Source organism: Halichoeres trimaculatus, unplaced genomic scaffold (genome assembly GCF_033239565.1).
Source record: "Halichoeres trimaculatus isolate MK-OKI-2021-1 unplaced genomic scaffold, fHalTri1.1 fHalTri1_scaffold_6, whole genome shotgun sequence".
Lineage (NCBI taxonomy): Eukaryota > Metazoa > Chordata > Actinopteri > Labriformes > Labridae > Halichoeres > Halichoeres trimaculatus.
In genome coordinates this window covers 1,280,615-1,293,712 of record NW_027437184.1, presented here as the reverse complement: position 1 = coordinate 1,293,712, position 13,098 = coordinate 1,280,615, and the positions used below count along the sequence as shown (strand labels likewise).

Here is a 13,098-nt window from a genome sequence, read left to right as displayed (position 1 = left end):
TGTCAGAGAAATAAATCCATGAAGCTGCGATGCCACATCTTTCAAATTTAACCTCTCAAGACCCAAGCTTTAAACTAGTGTATGATTTTTAATTAGGGTCCTCGCCCAGAGAGACGAGGGCCCAGGAGATGCTCTAGTAGTCCGTTAGTCCGTTTCTTTCTTCTTATGATTCCGACCTGTCTTTGAGCTCTAATTTGACCCCCTAAACATGCTCAAAAACACACCAAATTTTGCACACACCTGATGATCAGCAAAAAAAATTGATAAAATACCAAACTTGACCCCAACATCCCATAAATTGCTCTCTAGCGCCACCTAGGCACACTAAAATTCCTCTAGTTTCCAGTAGAAATGTCATAGAGAGATCAAACCAATGTGAAAATGTTCGTCTCATTGAGGCACAAAATTCATACATCGGTACCCCTGACCTATTTCCAACAGGAAGCCAGCTATTTGCCTTTCAAAATAAAAGGTTCACACTTTTTTTTTGCCTTCTAACGAAATCTAAAAACTCAGAAACCATAAGAGGTGTTGGCTGGAAATTCACTCACATCACAGACTGGACCCTGCTTTACAAAAGTTATTTGGGATTTTGTTGTTTCGCAAATGGTTTTCCAATGGCGAGCCCTTAAAGTCGGTGAACTCATAAGTGGCCTTAGCAGCTGCCCCATTAAGAATGAATGGGACTGGAGGATGAAGCTTTGACTCACCTTTGCTATTTGGTATTACTTGTTTGTTAGAAGTGTTATCGTACCTAAATAGATTGTTTTTCTCACTAAAATTGGTGTAATGTTGTGATTTCACCAAAATATGACGTGGGCAGTGTCCATACATGAGGCTAATCTGTGAAAGTTTTAAAACATGAAGTTTGACGCTGGGTCTTAAGAGGTTAACGTGCAAGATGTAGTTCTTTTATTTGTAGTTTTTATTAATAGCTAATGTGATGAATTGCTCTGGGCTGGTTTTGAAGGAGTGGAACTTGGTCTTGTAATGACGTGTGAGAGGAGAGTTTACGACAAGATATTAAGCTTAATGACACTCAGGACTAGGACTGAGTGTTAAATTGCTTTTGCGATAATATTGCAGCACTGTTACATATTAAATGCCAAGTTATATATTGAAAAATAGATATTTAAATTGGAAAACGCAAGATTTTATTGGACAAATTAATATTTTTTACCACATAAAGACGCAAAAATACTAAAAACTGCTACTGTTGACTATCAATACCAAGCATCTGTACCGCACCGTTTCTAATGTGAACCGTACCCATCCCTGAGACACAGTATGAGCTTGTGAAGATGGAGCAGCACTGTAAATAAAAACTCCTCGCTGAACAAAGTTCATTAGTGTTATTATCAGCCCGACTCTACGGAGAGATGAATGAGGGAATCAGAGATAAGGAAGTTATATCATTAGAGGTATTTTATCACTTCATTGTGTAACTGCAGCACAAAAGGTAAACTGTACCTTAACTCACCATGATGTCATGTTTCACCTTGAATGTCGATAAGGAGACGATTTCCCCTCAGGTAACAGATGTGACATCACTACAGGAACAGCCAATAGGATCTCTGTGAAGCTGATAGGAGGTCACACGGCTCTGTGTTGGAGGGTAAGGAGCAGTGAGGAGGAGGTCAGGAGACGCCAGAGAAAAGTTTCCCCTCAGGGTTATTGAGTTATCAGAGAAACGTGCTGAGCTGTCAGGACGAGGCGCCATCTTTCTTCAAACCACTGTAATTAGACGAGGAGGAACGACGATCTGTGTGACAAACATGATGAGCAAATAAAACGCTGACGTAGTCCCGTACGTGTGGCGTGGAGGTCGACCTGCTGTGACCTTCCCCATGTGACTGTTTTGGTTCCTCTGACTTTGTTTACAGACGGACAAATTTAGCAACTGATGTGTCAACAACGAAGCTAAGCAATTAGCGGCTAAAGAGTCAGAAATTTACCTGAGGTCGTGGAGACAAAAGCAGCAAAATGACGACCACACTGCAAAAAACTGAAATCTTATCAAGTGTTTTTGTTTTATTTTCAGTAAAAAATGTCTTATTACACTTGATATGAGCCACATTCAACTGGTCAGTCCAGAAAAATGTCTTGTTTTAGTTATTTAAAGACTAAAATTAGCTCTGAATTGCTTTTAAAAAGTTAAAATAAATCTGCCAATGGACGAAAACAAAATTTGCTTGAAACTAGAAAAATGTCTTAATACAAGAAACTTTTCTCTTGTTCCACTGGCAGATTTTTATGACTTGTTTCAAGCAATTCAGACCTCATTTTGTCTTTAAATAACTTGAAACAAGTCATTTTTCTGGACTGGTCAGGTGAATGTGGCTCAAGTTGAGTCTGAAAGACATTTTTTACTGAAAATAAGACAAAACACTTGATAAGATTTCCGTTTTTGCAATAGCACCCAAAGGATTTCCAGAATTAGTGAAACTACTGCAGAGTTTTTCTTTTGTAAGATATATGAGAACGTTCACCACCAAAAACAGCAGTTTTTACCCCAAAATCTCACTTTGAAAAATGGAAAACGACTCCAAGCTTTGTGAGGAATCAGTGAGAGGATGAAATTCAACAGGAAGTGGCGGAAACTCGTGTTTTCAGTGGAGGAATCCAGTGAATGCACCAAGGAGGGGTTCGAAAGTCAGCATCACCTGTGGACATTAGCAGACCATCAAATATCAAATATAAAAACTGTTTTTCCAGCTGCTTACTACACCAGCAGTACCTACTGATGCAACTATAATTCAGTCTGTTGAAGGCAGTTTGCTAAAAATCCCTGGATGTCCCACTGATCCAGGAAAATTCAAAATTGTGAACAATTTTTGCAAAATTTTGAAATTTCTGCAAATTTTTAGAAATTTCTGCAAAATTTTTTTTTTAACTTTTTTCAAATTTATGATTTTTTAAAACTTTTGCAAATTATTTAATTTGTATTTTCTTTGGAAATTATTTAATTTGTTTTTTTTTTTGAAAATTATTTGATTTTTTTTTGCAAATTCTTTAATTTGTATTTTCTTTGCAAATTATTTAATTTCTATATTTTTTTTGCAAATTATTTAATTTTTATTTTTTGCAAATTATTATTTTTTTGCAAATTATTTAGTTTTTTTGCATTTTTTTAATTTCAAAGTTTTTTTATGTATTTGCAAATTTATTAAAAATAAAAAAATAAGACATAACAAGTACAGTTGGAAAAAAATATATATATATATTGTTAAAAAAAAGTATTCCTCATATTTTAACTTAATAGACAATTTAAAACATTTTTTTAATCTTTATTGTGAAGATAAAGTAGAGTTTGTGGCTCCTACAAAAGTAAAGGCCCCTGGTTTAAAGTCTGATAACATACTGTAGATTTACTTTGATCATGAAATTTTAACTTTCCCTCATATTTTCTCTCCATATTGAATATTTGATGTAGTTTTTGGTCTCAATCTTCATCTGAAACCAACTTTTTCATGCACCACACAAAGTGAAACCTGGATTTTTAACATTTGCTGTTGAAACTATTAGCAGCAATCACTGACACGTTCCTCCAAAGGTCCTCAGTTAGTGTGGTCACTGTTTATGCCAAAACACCAGCTGCTCTGACACACCTTCATGACGACACTGAAACTGCAGTTACAGCTCATTTATTTGGTCAATTTGGCTCCAAAATAGTAAAAACAAGACTTTAAGTATCTTTTAAAAACATTTTTTCACTGTTTTCATGCAGTTTTAGTCCAGTTCAGCGCTAAAAGAAGGAAAAAGAAGCTCTGGTGAATCAGTTAGAGGAAGTGAAATCATTAACCCACATTCCTGACATCGCAGGACACTTCTTGGAGTTAGAGCCAAGAAACACATGGTGAGATTTCAGCATGCTCTGAGTTTGTGGGACATCGTTTCTAAGATCATCCACCCGCTCTGACCCCACAGCTCCACCTCCCTCCAGCTTTTGTCTGGCTGTGGTTTCAGAGCTCTGCTCCACAGGCACGGTCCGGATCTTTCTCTGGACCCCTCAGCGCTCTGAGACCCCTCTGCGGCTCTGACTTACTGTGCGAGCCTCGTCCCTTTGTGCGGGGAACAGAGGCCTCCTCAGGTCGTCCACCGCAGATGGAGGAGAAGGAGACGGAGAAGGAGACAGAGAAGGAGACGGAGAAGGAGACGGAGAAGGAGACGGAGAAGGAGACGGATGTCAGAGGTTATCGTGGCTGATGGAGGAGCCCTGAGGGCAGGCTGCAGAGCCTCTATGGTTATGTGTCTGCCTGCTCTGGTTATCTGACAGGACCACACCTTCACCATTGTGTGTCTCTATAGGGGCCTGTGTGGATGTGACGGTGTCGTATGTCACGGCAGGAGGAGAGGAGGTGTGTGAGGAGCATGTCCGTATAGGAGGATGATGGATATGTGTTTTTCTTCTTCTTTTATTTGTGAGAAGATGTATAAAATAAAAACCCTTCAGCGTAGATGAATCAATGAGCAGATAACGTGTCAAACGAAACGTCAGCGTCCATCATTGTTTTCAGGTGATCAGCTGTTCTCCTCTCCTCTCCTGGACTGACAGGTGCTTGTGTATTTTGGCCCATCTCCAACACCGTAATGATTAATACAGCAGCAATGGCAGGACTCTGCTTCACGCGTGGACTGAATAACATGAACTAGATTCAGAGCCAAAGGCGAGGCCCAGTTTCGTTCACGTGAAAGTCACTCAGGGACGCGTGAAGCCAAACAAAAAGAGGACAGTTACTCACCTCTCCATGAAGCATCCACGGTTTGAGTCTGTGAGAGTAAACACTGCAGGTAGACAGAGAAACACACCTTTGTTTTTACCTTTAGTGGATCAAAATGCATCCTACGTAGAACCAGGTGTGTGAGCGTTAACCTGCTAAGACTTAAAGCTGGTGGTGCTAGCTTTGCTAATGTTAGCCACGCCACCTGTAGACGCAGCGATGTTTCCTGACTCAGTAACATCGTTGGAAAAGGTCGTGTCTGCAGCGTAAACGTGGCTCCAGCATCCTGTGTTTGTGTTTTAGGGAGAAATAGTTAAAAATAACACACATACCTCTGAGTGTGTGTTTGTGTGTCTGTGTGTGTGTGTGTGTGTAGTGCCTCTATAACACACCGTCCTGCTAACAGGTCTCTGTAGGTCTCTGTAGGGGACCTCTCAGGTCCTCTCAGGTTTCTCAGGCCCTGATGAAAAGGTGAGGGTGAGGGGTTGTCACTGAGCCTGGAGCGGTGCACCAACACGTCTGTGATATCCACTAATAACGGAGGAATTTACAGCTGTCGTACACGCCGTGGAGCACAGACAGGATGTGGTTTCTGTTAGCGGCTGGCTAATTTTTCAGTCTGAGTTCATAAAACGCTGTTTGATTTTCAGTCAGTAACAAGACATTTTTTTCTAGTTCCAGATCCTCAAATTAAATCATTTTCTGCTTTTCTTTTTTTTTTTGTGATCGGATGGTCTTTATGTGAAAAACAACCCTGAACCAGGGGCGGCGTTATGGGCTGGTCCCAGGCCAACCCACTTTTCGACAGGCCCACCCTGAACTTTAATTTAAAGAAATAATAATAATAAAAACTAGTGCTGTCAGGCGTTTAAAAAAATTAATCTAATTAATTACAGGATTTGTAATTAATTAATCTAATTAATCGCATTTTAATCTCATATCTGCTTAAGGTCCCAAAATAAAAAATTTGAATTCCAGGACATTAAAATTACATTAAAAGACATTAAAAACATTTAAAATAAGGTGGGAATGTATACATCACATTTTTAGGTACCCTGAGGCATAAGGAACACATGAAAAAAGTTTTATGGTTCTATCTTTACAAAATCTACTCAGTCCTGTACCTAAGATAAGCTGATTTGATTTTTAGGACGGTTTTTGCTTCTGTCACATTTTTACTCGATGTGGACTCAATTTTCACTGCAATATGAACTTCTATACTTCTATGAGGTCAGGAGAACCAGGGCTAAAGGCTAAAAACTGTGAGGAACTATGTACAAAACACTTTTTTCAAGTCTTGGCTCAAAGAAAAGTGAAGTATTCTCAGTTTAACATGCTCTGAACACACAAACTGTTGCTGATTGGTGCAGAGCAGCCCCAAACTGAAACATGACAACAGGAAGATGGAGGGAAATTTTCAAAGAATTATTTAGATTTAAAAACAGGACAAATATCGATCATTCAGGGCTTGTTTGATGCAGTAAAGAGTGTAAAATTATCTGTTTTTTACAGAATTGAGCAAATGGTTGATTTTCTGCAGGTTTTCAAAAAGGACGTGTAAAAAAACGAGATGTGGACGGCAGTCACAATCACTCTCACTTCCCCCCGGTTTAAAGCATGTTGCTGACATCACGTGTGATACATTCAGGGACCGTCGGAAATTTGAAAATCTGACGAGAACACCACTTTTTCCAAGTAGGACAAACGGTTTGTAAATGCCAGACATTTAAAAATAAGTGCGTCTTTGATTTATCTTCAGTGCACATGTGCAAGTTCTACTACTACTTGTTCTATGTTTTCATGTCCCTGACATGCTTTCGAAGGAACATTGTGAAGGTTGGCACTTGACTTTGGTTTTGTTGTTGTTAGACGTCATGTCTGTATAAAATGAGCCCAGTTTGGTGATTAAGTTTTCCTGTTGCTTGTTTGGGAAAAACAACTAAATTGAGAAACTGTAACAATCAACTTAACACGGCTGACTTTAAGAAAGGCTTTGGGGATTCTTTTAGAAATAACATACATTCAATCCTGTTGACCTAAATACAAGAAAAAAAGTATGGATATATTTACAAGGCAAGCTAGAATTATACTCCAAGGTTTCTCCGGGGTGTAGGCAAAGCAATCTGAAAATCCTTGCCATATCTACCCCAAACTTAAAAGCACTCAGGTCACTTTGAAGAAATTTAATTTCAATCCAAATACCCGCTTAATTTGACATTCATTTATTCAAAATACACACAAAGACACAACCAAACGAAAAGCGAATGTATGGATTCCACAGGTAATGTTAAATGGTATTTTTAGCCCATCGATTGTCCTGGTTATTTTAAATCCATCGCCACGGCCGTGCTTCGTTGTCCGCAAAAATATGTCAGCCTCCCGAAGAAAACAAAAGTCATCCACTCCACCAATACCGAGCGGATTGTCAAAGAACAAGGCTCCGCTGCACCTCCCCTTCTTCTTCTTCGTCGCCACTATTTTCAAACAAATGCCACATATCAGCTCGTCGGTGTTCATGAGCTCACACTTTGTTCATTCTGATAAAAAACTAAATATTCCCACACTGGGACTGTGGCAGGCGGCTTAAGAACTGTATCTTTGGTGCCATCACTCAGAGTCAGTTAAATCTCAAAAGAAATCTGCGCCTTGGTTCTGAATTTTGCTGAACATTATTGACGAGAAGTCTGACCTTTCCTCAGCGCAAGTTTTGAGACGAGTATGTTGATTTCTGTGTGAACCAGGAAGCAAATTCAGAGAGTAGAAAGAGTTCCCCGAGGTTACAAAGTCCACATTTCGCTGCTCTTTTTCCTGGTGAAGTTTAATCTCTGTGTGATTTATTTTACAGCCGTAACGCCCCCCTCCTCCTCCTCCTCCTCCTCCTCCTCCTCGCTCTGAGGTAGGAAACCTGCGCCGCCCGCGGTGAAAAAGGAGCCCATTGTGAGCAGCTCCCCAAAATTCTCCACGGTGGGAGCCGGTGTGTCGGGGAGCACAATGGAGATTAGAAATCACTTGACTCCTGAGCGTGGTGATCAGCGCTATAAGGTTACTGTCTACGTTTCAGGAGGAGGACAATTAAAAGTTAACACTTGCTTTCTTCCTGTGGGGGGGGGGTACAGAGGGGGATCATGTGCTGCAGCTGTCTGCAGCCTGAGGTGGAGGTGGGAGCTTAATTATCACACACTCGTTAGTCCTCAGCTCACTTTGAGCTGTGCGCCAACAAAGAGCCGCTGTACGCTGCAAACTAAATATTTACTTTCTCATTCTATAGATTTTCATAAATCAAACTGCTCGGGGGGAAAAGCGATTAAAGGATTACTCAATTTGTGAGATTTATCAGGCTGTTCTGGGAGGAAAGGTCGGCTGTGTTTCACTGAACATCTGCTCAGGAACGGCCTGAAAAAAGAGCTGAATGTGACGTCTGATGAGTCAAATGTCAACAGGTGTTGGAGCCTTAACGATGCAGCACCGAGCGGACAGATATTAAGAATTAAGACGACACGGAAAAGCCGTGTTGAAAGCTGAGATCTTTGCACGTTAAAGTTCAAAACTTAGCGCTTAGCCGTCCTTTAAAAACTCAAATTAAAAAAAATCCATCAGAGACGACAGCTCCTCCATCATTCTCCATCGGCCTCCACCTTCTCCGTTAGCCATGTCTGTGAATAGCATGATGCTACTCTGCCCTCTGGTATTCCCTCTGTTGCTGGGTTAGCACAGCTAGCTCGTCCATCTTATTGGAGATAGATCTTACGTTCCCAATAACGATGGATGGAAGGACAGGTCCATGTCGTCACTTCTTAGCTCACACCTGAGAACCAGCACGTCGTCCTCACCTTATGGAAAACATCCGGCCTTGCACCAGTTAGCATCGACATGCTACAGGCTGCTAACAGCTGCACTTAGCCGTCCTTTACACCACATTTATTCATATAAAATAAAGTTAATGGTGCAAAACATTCAAAACAAAAAAAAAAGTCCATCAGAGACGACAGCTCCTCCATCATTCTCCATCAGCCTCCACCTCCTACGTTAGCCATAGCATACTACTCTGCCCTCTGGTATTCCCTCTGTTGCTGGGTTAGCACAGCTAGCTCGTCCATCTTATTGGAGATAGATCTTACGTTCCCAATAACGATGGATGGAAGGACAGGTCCATGTCGTCACAACCAGCACGCCGTCCTCACCTCCTTCTCCTTACTTTGTGGGAAACATCTGGCCTAGCACCAGTTAGCATCGTCATGCTACAGGCTGCAAACAGCTGGAATCTCGTGTGTAAACAATGTAACCATGGTTACATGTAGGATCTCCAGACACACACAGGAGCATGACACAGTATTGTATTTTTTTATTTCTTTAACTTGCGTGTCATACAGCAAAACTATTTGCAGTATTAAACATGACTTTCTGTCTTTTCTCCCAGGTTTTGCAGATAAAATCTGCTACATCAAAACTCCTTCAGTCGTCATAAATCAGACGGTAAAACATAAACTTAATTTACAGGTTCAGTGCCCGCTTCATTTAGAGGAAAAACTTTATTACATGACCTAAAAACTGAAGGACGAAGAGAGGAGACAAGTCTCTCTCAGGTCAGAAGTTTGGCACGAAGAAGACGCAGTTACTCAAACTTTCCCTGGTTTTTATGGAGGTTTTTACAGCTTTGATGAGTCTGTTATCACACCGGATCAGGAGGAACCAGGTCTCCCTGCTTAGCGCTGAGCTTCTCCTTCTCATTTGAGGATTTCAACTTTGATTTTTATCCTTATTTTTGACAAGTGGTGCCATAAACCAAACTTTAGTTTCCACGTTAACTCTGCGTTTCAAACTGAAATCAGACTCTCAGAGGAAGGAAAGTCAGACATCTTTTATTTTGTCTGCTTCAGTTTCACAAGTTTCTTGTTTGAAAACCCAAAGCATGCAGGAGTGAAAGGACTTTGTTGGACAAATAGAGACGCAGAGTCGGGCATGAGGTGATCCTTGACCAGAAACTGTGGATGCTGCGACAGCGGGGCGCTTGTTTGCCCCAGTTTGAGTTTGTCAAACAATAATTGGCATGAGAGGAAACACAGATAAACAAATGAGAGTAAAATCGCTTCATCAGGTGTTTCCTTCAGGCTGGAACGACCTTTTCCCAAATCTTAAAACTCATCTTTGTTTCTGTCAGAGTTTGAGGAGTCGTCTGGAAAATGAGGATCTTTAACGTGGCACAGGACGGACACCTGGTTCTCTAAATCTGAGTTTTTATCCAATGAACGCCGTCGTTTCTCTTCCACTCGGGTGAATCTCCTCAGTCGATCAGGATTGGCAGTTTTTCTAACTCCCATCATCACACAGCGACCACAAAAATGCAGAGAATGTGCGTTACTGTTTAATTTGCTTAATATCTGCTGACACTCAGGATCTGTGAGACGGAGCAGGAGGAGCAGGTCACGCTCTCCTCTCCTCAGATTATTAATAACATACTTTCCTCAGACCTCGTCCTGGCTGTTATGTGTTGTTTGCTCCGTGTTGGGGTCAGTGGGGGAGGCTGACGTTAACCGTTTGCTCTCACACGCCGTCTCTGACGCTGGCGCCTTTTTGCAATTCAAATCTGCGTTGCAACACCGAGCAAACGTTTCCTTGTTGTTGTTGTTCTGCTGCGGTGGTGTATCGTGTATCTGCAGCGTCCTTTTCACACACCTGAAAGTTTTCTGTCAGGTGAAAAAAGGAGAGATTAGAGGAGGAGTGGACAGTGACCCATTTCCTCACACCTCGTCCTTTTCACCCTCACTTCTCTCTTTGTTTCCTTCTCTTTCTCCTTCCTGAGCAGACGTGATGTCACCGGCGTGTAACATCAGCCTCTGAAAACATGACGGCTCATTCAGGCTGCGAACGCTGAGGGATGAGTTGTGGTGAATTGTGTCCAACCAGGATGAAGTGGTTTGAGCAGATTAAGAAAAGTCTGATGAGGAGAAATCATTTGCTTCCTTCTGTCGTCATTTCATCAACTCCACAGTTTTTAACTTGTGCTATTTGTGGATTAATTTTAATCTTTGTTCTCGCTGGAAAGTTATTTCCTTGTTTGCACTCTTTGTGCTAAGTTAAGCTAAGCTAAGCTAAGCTAATCTAATCACATGCAATCTGTAGAATACACACCTATATATAGGAGCAGTGTTAATCAAATCAGACGTGAATAATTGTATTTCCTGTCAAACTCATGTTTGTTCGAGGCGCTGAACGCTCATGCTGGAGGTGATTTAATCTAGATTAGACTTTAATCTGATTTACTTCATAACTTTTTGCATCAGGAAGTGTGGGAAAAATAACACCTTCATCACTTCATGGTGAGGTAGGGTGAAATAGGAGTCTTCTAACGGCAGGTTTTCATGTTTCAGCACAAGATTAAATAAATAAAGGCAAGGCAGCTGAAATTATACGATAGAGTTCATACTCAATGAACTGCACAGTAAAAAACACATCAGTAGATTAAACAAATGAAAGAGCAAAATATTCAATTATAAAAAAATGTATGATTATATAAAGATCAGGAAAATGAAAAAGGAAAAGAAAAACTGGACCTAATAAAACAAAAAAAGAGAAAAACCAAAGAAGAGAAACTGAACGGAAACCCAGCCCTGACATCAACAGACCGAAATGGGATGCAGCCCTCATTATTTGTCATTCATTAATATTAATTTTCATGGAGAAAACAATATATATACATTCAAGGTAAAAAAAAAAAAATTGTTATAACAATTTAAGAAAATGAAAGAACAAAAGACAAAATAGAAAATAAAAATTGAATTCTAAGACAAAAAACTACAATTAAAATAAAAAATAAATAAATAAAAGAATAAAGATAAAATTAAAGACGAAATACAAAATAAAAATTAAATTGTAAAATAGAGAATATGATAAAAATAAAAGATAATTAAAAATATAAAAGATCAATAGGAAAACAGAAAATAAAAATTGAATTATTAAATAAAAAATAACTAAAAAAAAGAATAAAAGAACAAATGACGAAACAAAAAAAAAATTGAATTATAAAATAAAAAATATTATAAAAATAATGATAAAAATAATGATAATAAAAAACAAAAAAACAAAACAGAAGATAAAAATTGATTTATAAATTAAAAAGATATATAAAAAATAATAATTTAAAAAATAAAAAGACAAAAGACAAAACAAAATTTAAATTGAATTATTAAATTAATTAGAATATAAAATAATAAGAAAATAATAATTAAAAAATAAAAGAAGAAAAGACAAAACAGAAAATAGAAATTGAATTTTAAAATAAAAAATACAATAAAAATAAAAAAATTATAATTAAAAAAAAAATTAAAAGAATAAGGATAAAATAAAAGTCCAAATAGAAAATTAAAATTGAGTAATGAAAAAAAAATATATATAAAATTATTAAATAAATTATACACACAATCAACAACTAGTCAACCTAATTTAGAAGAAAAAAGAAAACCGTACAGCAGTCTATAAGACTTTAAATGCCACACACACCTGGAATCCCGCCTCGTGTACAGCTATGGCTGAATTTTCATTTCACTTCCTTTTATTTGTTTATTCGAACAGGTTGAAGACATAACAACAAAACAAAAACAGAACAGAGATGAATAAGATGTAGGATGTACGAAACATGAAAAAAAACAAAACAATTAAAGAAAAAACTCTAATAACAAAGATCTTTATGCCTTGTATGAAAGGATGTAGGATGAAGTCAGAAACTTGTTTGTTGTGTGTTGTTTTCCTGTTGTCTTGTAAACAAAAACAAACGTGTGCTGCTCTGTTATCATGAAAACACAGGTCTGGGATTTGGACTCTGTGTCTCTGATGAAGTGTTAACGAACTTGTGTGGACTCAAACATTTTCCCTGCTGCTTGTTGAATCAGTGATGATCATCCCTCAGTCTGATATTAATCCTGTTGTCATCGAGGACTATCTTATGTAACAGAAATCATAAAGTGTGTGTTTGAGGACAGACAGACTTCACCGTTTGTTTTCTTATGTAACTGATCATTAATGTCTCTGCAGGCACAACGATGAAATGTCTCTGTGTGAATTTAATGTGCACATTTCCCGTTGGTTAAACAGACGATCGCCGTCATGTGCTGATTGAAACAGGCTGTTTGTTTTACCTGCTGTACCTGCCCCAAACTGCTGATCCAGCACATTCCTCTCCATGTGTCTGCGCTGAAAACAGCAGACGAGGAGTGAGACGGCGATAACGAGTCAGAGGCTCGTTAAGTGTCAGCTGACTCATGTTTCCACCGTGTGCACCCTGGACCTTTATGGTTTTATATCGCTTGATGCTTCTCTACGTGCAGCACTTTCTCACTTTCCCCTCCTCGTGTAAAACTCCAGTTCATTCAGATTTACGTTT

At 39.0% G+C, this 13,098-nt stretch overlaps 1 protein-coding gene across 2 annotated transcripts in view; it reads left to right on the top strand.

Moving 5' to 3' along the window:
* The window catches only part of shroom1 (shroom family member 1), a 42,860-nt gene that overhangs the window by 2,569 nt on the left and 27,193 nt on the right, over positions 1 to 13,098 (top strand). The window lies entirely within an intron of this gene.